We start from the raw sequence: 7,579 nt of genomic DNA, 5'->3' as shown, positions 1-7,579 counted from the left end.
GCCCGCCTTGGCCTCCCAAAGTGCTGGGATTACAGGCATGAGCCACTGTGCCTGGCCGAATTTTTGTATTTTTTAGTAGAGAGAGGTCACCACGTTGGCCAGGCTGGTCTCAAAATCCTGACCTGAAGTGATCCACCCACCTCAGCCTCCCAAAGTGCTGGGATCACAGGCATGAGCCACTGTATCCAACCTTCTAGCTCTTCTTTATTTTTCATTTGTAGCTTTTATTTTTGAGACAGAATCTCGCTCTGTTGCCAAGGCTGGAGTGCAGTGGTACGATCTTGGCTCGCTGCAGTCTCTGCCTCCTGGGTTCAAGCCATTCTCTTGGCCCAGTCTCCCAAGTAGCTGGGACTACAGGCATGCACCACCATGCCTGGCTAATTTTTTTGTAGAGACGGAGTTTCGACATGTTGGCCAGGCTGGTCTCGAACTCCTGACCTCAGGTGATCTGCCCGCCTCAGCCTCTAGTTCTTCTTTAATATAGAAGATATATTTATAATTGTGGTTTCATGTATGGAGTAGGTTAATTTTTTCTCTTGAATAACTTCCTGGTATCCATCCAGAAGTGAGATCCTGCAAAGCAGTCCATCAGTTTTGTTGGCATTTCTCTCCAGAAAGATGGTCAAATTTATAGCTTCATGTGCATTTTTCCACACCTCTGTCAGCTTAGAGTTTTACACCTTCTAAAAGGTTTTTAGTTTAACAAGTTGATGTTCTTCCTGAGTCTAGTTTTTGTTTTATTTTTTATTTTATTCATTTATTTTGAGACAAGGTCTTGCTCTGTCACTCACACTGGAAGGCAGTGGTGCGATCTCCACCTCCTGGGTTCAAGTGATTCATGTGCCTCAGCCTCCTGAGTAGCTGAGACGACAGGGGATGTGCCACCACACCTGGCTAATTTTTGCATTTTTAGTACAGACGGAGTTTCGCCATGCTGGTCAGTCTGGTCCCGAACTTCTGGCCTCGGATTATCCACCCGCCTTGGCCTCCCAAAGTGCTGGGATTACAGGTGTGAGCCACCGCGCCTGGCCTCTAAATTTTGCATTTCTCTGGGAAATAGACTTTCAGAAAGTGTTTTCTCTTGAGGTATGATATCCCAGGAGGTGCCAGGAGATGGCGCTGTGACCCTGTACTTAGGCACCCTCAGAAGGCACTGTGGATTTAGTGGTGGGGTGTGTGTGTGTGCATCAGGAGACGGGATATCAAGAAATCCAGTGGGCTTCCCTGTAGCCCCAGTTTCCCACCTGAGTTCAGAAGACCTGGTTTGGGGGATGCGGAGTCTTCATTTCCCTACCCTGCCCTGTGGTGAATCTTTCACTCTATCCAAGTTCAACTGAACCTAAGTCGATGAAGTGTTCGCTCAAGAGGCCAGACATAGTTCATGCCCTCCAAAACACTCATTCATAAGCAAGTGGAGTGAAAATGCTGCATTTCCTACAAAACAGGTTCAAAGTGCTATGCGTTACTGGAAATTCGAGAGGTTGCCTCCAGCTACAGCGCTGAGGTCTTGCTGAGAGTGGGGATTAGGCTCAGCTGGCTGGGGAGTTGGAGTGTGAACAGAGCATGGAGGGGAGTGGAGACCAGGGCTTGGGGTCTGAACAAGAGCCGCTATGAGCCTGGATCCTTCCTGGAGACAAAATGGAAGTTGAGACTGGGAAAACAAGCAAAAGACACACTGTGATGGAACCATGATGCCAAGTGGAGAAGTATAAACTTTGTTTTGCAAACATCGGTGTGCCTATGGAAGTTTTACAGCAAGAAAATGGTAGGATCATGTCTCTACTTTGGCACAATTATCCTGAGGTTTAGTTAATTCAGTGGTTTTCCTTCTGTGTTCTACAGACGCATTGTCTTCGTCTGTCTGACCTCTTAGTAGTGGCTGGTAGGGTTGCCTACTTTCCTCTTCCTGAAGCCCTCTCTTTCCCTGGCTTCTGTGAAGCCCCTCCTCTGTCTCCTTTGCAGCCTCTTCCCTTCATCCAGCCATTAGACTGCACCTCAGCAAGGCTCTGCTCAGCCTGTACTCTCCCCTGGGCCATCTCAGGTTAATTACACCCTGTACTGAGATGACTCAGCCCAGGCCTCCCTCTGAGCTCCAGACCCATTTATCCAACTGCCAACCTGACAGTTCCTCTTGACTGTTTCGGAAGCATCTTTAACTCAAGTCCCAGACTCCCCCACCCAACCTTGCCTAATGCTGGTCCTCTTCCGGTGTTCCTTGCGGCAGGGACAACCAACACCAGCATCCATACAGTTAATCAGGTTAAAACTCTCTGAGGCATCCTCCACACCTCCCCCTTCCTCATCCCCTTTCCCAACCCATCCCCAAATCCACTGGATCCGACTTCCTTGACACAGGTCGGAACTGTCTGCTCTTCCCATACTCCTCTGCCATTCATCTAGGTCAAAGCCATATCGTTTTTCACTTGGACCGCTACAGAGCCTCCTAACTGCCCTTTTGCATGGCTCCCCTCCAATCCCCTCTTCACACTGTGGCCAGAGCCATCTTTTCAAAGTATAAAACTGACCATGTTGCCAACTACCTTAGTGAAATCTCTACATTGGCTACCCATTGCTTTTTTTTTTTTTAAATCCATATTGTTGAAATAATAAATACAGAAAAAAAGCATAAAACAAATGTACAATTGAGGACCCTTGAAACAAACTGCCATGAAAAGAGACAACCTTGACAGCCAACCCTCTCCATGTGTCCCTCAAAATAGAACTGCCTCCTGCCCCCACCTCCAGGCCAACTCTCCTGACTTATGGTATCTTTTTTTTTTTGATCACTCCAACATGCATCCCCTAAATACTATAGTTCAGCTTTGCCTGCTTTTTAAAAAAGTTATCTATCTGTTAGGTCTTCTTTAATCTAGAAATCCTCCTCCATCTCTTTTACCTTCCCCCTTGCAATGAATTTGTCCTGTAATGTTTCCATTGCTTGTAAAATAAGAAAATTCTCTTCCATTCCTGTAAGGCCTTTCTTGGTCTGATTTCCCCCAAATCCCTCTAGCCTGATCTGCCAACAGGCTCTGCTGTTCACTCTCATTCCAACCTCTTTTTGCCCACCCCCCCTACTCTCCCTCCATCACTCCCCTCCACTCTCCATCGCACCCGCCTCCTCCTCCCTGCAGTTCTTTTGGAAATGCTGCTCCTTCTGCCTGAAATGCTCTTCCCTTTCTTTGTCTCCCAGTTAACCCCAACTTATTTATTTTACATCTCAGCTAGAGTGTTCCCTCCTTAGAGAAGCCATCCCCACCCGTGTGACCTGGTCAATCCTCACCTCGCAGCCTCTTACAGGCCCCTCCCTTCTTTTCCCCAGCACGGTCAAAGTTGTTGGCTTTCCTTTTGCTTGAGAGATGATGTGATTAAAGACTGTCAGCTCCATGCAGGTAGGAGTTATGTCCACTTTTGCTCACCATTTTTACCCCCGCTACCCAGCTGGGAGCCTGGCATATCACTGTCCAATTACAAATTTGCTGACTGCTGCCCAGGGAGAGAGACAGCAGACAAGACATCAAAAGGGAGCTGGCTGCGGAGACCTGGATTTAGGAGCCCTGCTTCCCGAAGAAGTGAGAGCTGAAGCAGCAGGGACAGGTGGTGTCCCAGGAGCAGAATGGAGGAGAGGAGGGCAGAGGTTCTTCCCCAGAACACTGGAGGCCAGGGCAGTACCCTTTGCCCACCGCACATCAATACTACAGGAGCCAGCCTGGGCCAGGATGGCTGGAGAGGCTCCTGGGCCAACCACTCCCACTTGGGCCCATGGGGCTAAGTGGAAACAAATGTTCCCTGGCTTTCCCCTAGCCCAGTTGTGATGGGTGAGCAGCAGCCCCTCCCTCCTTAGCCTGTGCTCCCCTACCCCCTTTCAAGCTTCCCCTGAGTTCTTTCTCCCCGGACTGGTGGGGGCATGGACAGGCTTGAAAGAGGTAGAAGATGGGAGGCAGGTGGGCTCTGCGGGAAGTTGGGGCCTGGTATAGGGGATTCTCTTATCCCTGCCTTGACTAAAGCCACGACCTTGCTCTAGAAAAGCACACTTTCCTGGCTTCAGGTGGGCTGCGAGTGTGGGAGTAGAGCTGTCTGCAATGCAGAAGGAAGAGGAAAATGAGCCTCTCTCCGTGCTGTCTTTTCTTTTTCTATCTTTCTCCATCTCTCTAAGGGGTTGGCCTTTCCTCTCTCTGTTCTCCAGGGACCCAGAAACCAAGGGCTCTTAGGAATTCTCAAGGCATGTCACCTCCCTGAAGGAATAGGAGTTCCTGGGGACAGAGAGAGGGAAGGACAGATAGGAGTTCTGGGGACAGAAGGAGGGAAGTAGGGAGGGAAAGAGGGAGGTTCTTGGGAGGGGAAGGGTCACAGGCCCAAATTCCTGGGCTCCTGCAGCTTTAGCCATTCTGAGAAACGACAAACAGAGAAAGTGATTTAGAGACAGACACAAATAGAGACCGAATTATGGACATGGGAGAGATGTAAAAAGGCACAGAAAGACAGTGAGAGAGAATCCACCAGAAACAGAGGGCTTTGCTTTCGCCCGCAGCGATTCTGATGTTATCTATTTCCAGCTGCCTCTCCCCCCCAACTCCACTGCCCCCACTCTGCCCCTCCTTCCTCCTTAACCTTAAGTCTCTCCTTTCCTGTCTCCCTTTTGCACAGGGCCTAGACATAGTATGAACGGGTTCCCAGGATTTAAGGGAGAGCGATGAAGGAAGGTGGGATGGGCAGGGCCCAGAGGATAGGGAGCAGGGTCAGACTGTCACCTCCCCATTCAGGCCACCCGTTTCTGGGCTGCTGTCTTCCCACTCCAGTCTCTTGTGAACGTTCTTCTACATGCATATCTCTGCAGAGGTGGTGTGTGTGTGTGTGTGTGTGTGTCATGTGTTTCAGCCTGAGCCAGCCCATCTGTGTGTCCATCCATACCTGTGGGTAAAAAATCACAGCACTATCTGGGGGAGGGAGGATGTCCTGTGGTTTCTGTGGGGTTATCTGGAGGCCTGTGCCCAGTCATTGGTGTGTGTGAGGGGGCAAGTACGTCACATATCTTGATCTATCTTTGTGCACCACGGTCTGTTACCTCCTGCCACCCCCTCCAGCCCCCTGCTCCTTTGTAAGTCTTCTAAGGTGATAGTGGTGGGTTGAAGGCTCAGGAACATGTGAATTCATCTTTTTGGAGGTTTGGGGGCAAAACAACAGAAGTCATCCTCTGGCTCTGCCCAGATGTCAGCCAGCCCCTTGATGAGGATGCGGAGAGGGCAAAGGAGAGTGAGCAGAAGGGTGCTCCTGGGGCAGAAGCCCTAGGAATTGGGACTCCAGGAGTCCTGCTTGTTACAGATTCCAGCCCACCTCCACGCCACCCCCCAACCCTGCAATGCTCTGCAGGCACTACTGGGCCAACTGATTCTGGAATGGGACTGTGTGGGGGAGGGACAAGGGCTTGGGGAGTCCAGAGATGGCAAAAGATTCTGCAAGATCTGGCCAGAGTGAGTGCTGCAGGAGGGGTGGGGCCAGCTGTGTATGTTTGCAGGAAAGGTGGGGGGTGGGGGCAGAAAGGCCGCCTGCGGGGGAGAAGGCTTCTTGGCAAACGCCCCAGTTTCCTGAGCTGATCCCTGCTCCCTGCCACTGCTCCCAATTCTGTTGTTTCAATAACATCATTTTTATCCACCCCACAGAGAGACTGTGTCTTAGGAGGGGGAGGCGGGGAGCAGGGCTAGGGCATGGGGGAGGAGTGGTAATGGAGAGAGGTTGGGGTCTGGAGGCAGCAGGGACTAGATTTGGGGCGCTCCCTCCTCAGGCAGAGGCAGGGCGGTCTCAGAGCCCAGGTCCCCTGATGACAAAGACAAATACATTAAAATTCTTGCCTCGGAGAAGAATGCAGGATAGGGAGAGCATTTCATAATCTGCAATAACAGTAGCAGGGTGGGAGCAGGGCTGGGCAGGGGGTTCGGAACCCAGGTGGTGGCTCCCAGGAGGCTGGCCACTGGCCACCTGCAGCCTCCAGGGACCCCCAGAGCCCTCTAGCTGGCTATTTGGTACCACATGGCCGGAGCGTGCACCCAACCTGGGTATGTCTTTGAATGTGTAGCACCCAAAGTTAGCATTGACCTGTAGTAACTGTCCAGATTGGCATTGCCCCGTAGAAACAGCAACTGTGTGCAAAGTTACTAGGTGCAGGGGCTGTGCGCGGGATTTGGATACTGTTAAAGGCTAAAATGGGAGAGGGCAGTGCTTGGACCAGACCCTCTCTCTATGACTCCCCCGTTCCCCTCTTTAGCGTGTCCTAGTCCCTTCATCAGAACTCTCTGTATCCAGTACAAGGGGTTGAGCTGATGCAGACTGGACACCAAAGCCCTGATACGGAGCTTGCTCGCAGGCAAGGCCAACACTTCTCCAGTTCTTTCATCTCTGTCTGCTCATTCCTTCCCCCATCTGCCTCCTCCCCTGGGGTCACCTCCCTTAGCCCCTTGGCCTCATCTTGATCTACTTGTCCCCCCCTCTCTGGGTGACTCAGGATCTTGTCTTCTCTTTCTGGTCACCAAGTCTGTTTGTCTCTCTTGGAAGTGACCTCAGTCCCCACGTTCAGGTCCCCCTCTCTCCCAACAACCAGGAGTTTTCTTCTGGGCACCGGACGTTTCTGTCATAGGGACTTGATCTGTTCTCCCCACTCCAGGACAGCCTTAAAGGTTGATGGTTGCTCTTAATGGTAGTGGCAGGGAGAACGTCCCACACCACCTGTCCCTCAGCACCCTGGGGCACGTCAGGGGCTGGAGGGGCAGGGGCTGCTGCCCACTGCCAGCTGAATGGCGTGATGAATGGAGCTGTCCCTCCTCCCCAAGGAGCCTTTGATCTCCTCCCCCCCATGGGGAGGGGGCTGGGGCATCAAAGACATTTTTGTGGCATTAGAAAATCAGATAAACGCCATCTCACCTGCAGCTGGCTCTCCCACCCCTTCTACCCGGGCCAGGTTGGGGGAGGAACTCGAGGCAGAGACCCGTGGACACGGGAGGCCGGGCTGCAGCGAATTCTGACCCCTCAATCAGAAAGTCTGCGACCTCCATTCTCCCGCTCGCTTACACGTGCCAGCGCTTGCGCGCACGCCCTGGAGCGGCTCCTCTTGCCGTCTCATTTCCCCCACCTCCCCGCCCCGGAACGCGGGCTTGAGAGGTGGAATCGCTGGGTAGCGAGAGCGGAGGCCCATGGCTTCCTCCCTTCTTCAAGGAGAGGCTGAGGAAGGGGCGTGCAGCACCGAAGAGGGACAGGGAAAGAGATGACCCCTTCAGCATCCGCCTTTCGGGCGGTCCAGTTTGACAACCCTCGCCGTAGCACCCCGCGCCCCAGGCCAACTTCCTCTCTTGCCTCCGCGCCAGCATCTCCCTCTGCACCGCCCCCCGCCCCAAACTCCCTCATTCCTGGGAAGTTTTCTCTCTTTACAGTCAACAAACCTGTCAAACGTCTCCCTTCCAGCCCGTCCCCCATTCCTCAGCTCCTCTTTCTCCCCCCTTCATCCCTCTCTACTCTTCTTCCCCGCTCTTCCTAGCGCCGGACTCCTGGCGGCCGCGAGCGGCGGGGGGCTCGAAGTCCGGGAGAGGCGAGG

This window comes from Colobus angolensis, unplaced genomic scaffold (genome assembly GCF_000951035.1).
Source record: "Colobus angolensis palliatus isolate OR3802 unplaced genomic scaffold, Cang.pa_1.0 Scaffold95, whole genome shotgun sequence".
NCBI lineage: Eukaryota > Metazoa > Chordata > Mammalia > Primates > Cercopithecidae > Colobus > Colobus angolensis.
The sequence above is the reverse complement of the archived record's forward strand: the minus strand, read 5'-3'. Positions refer to the sequence as shown.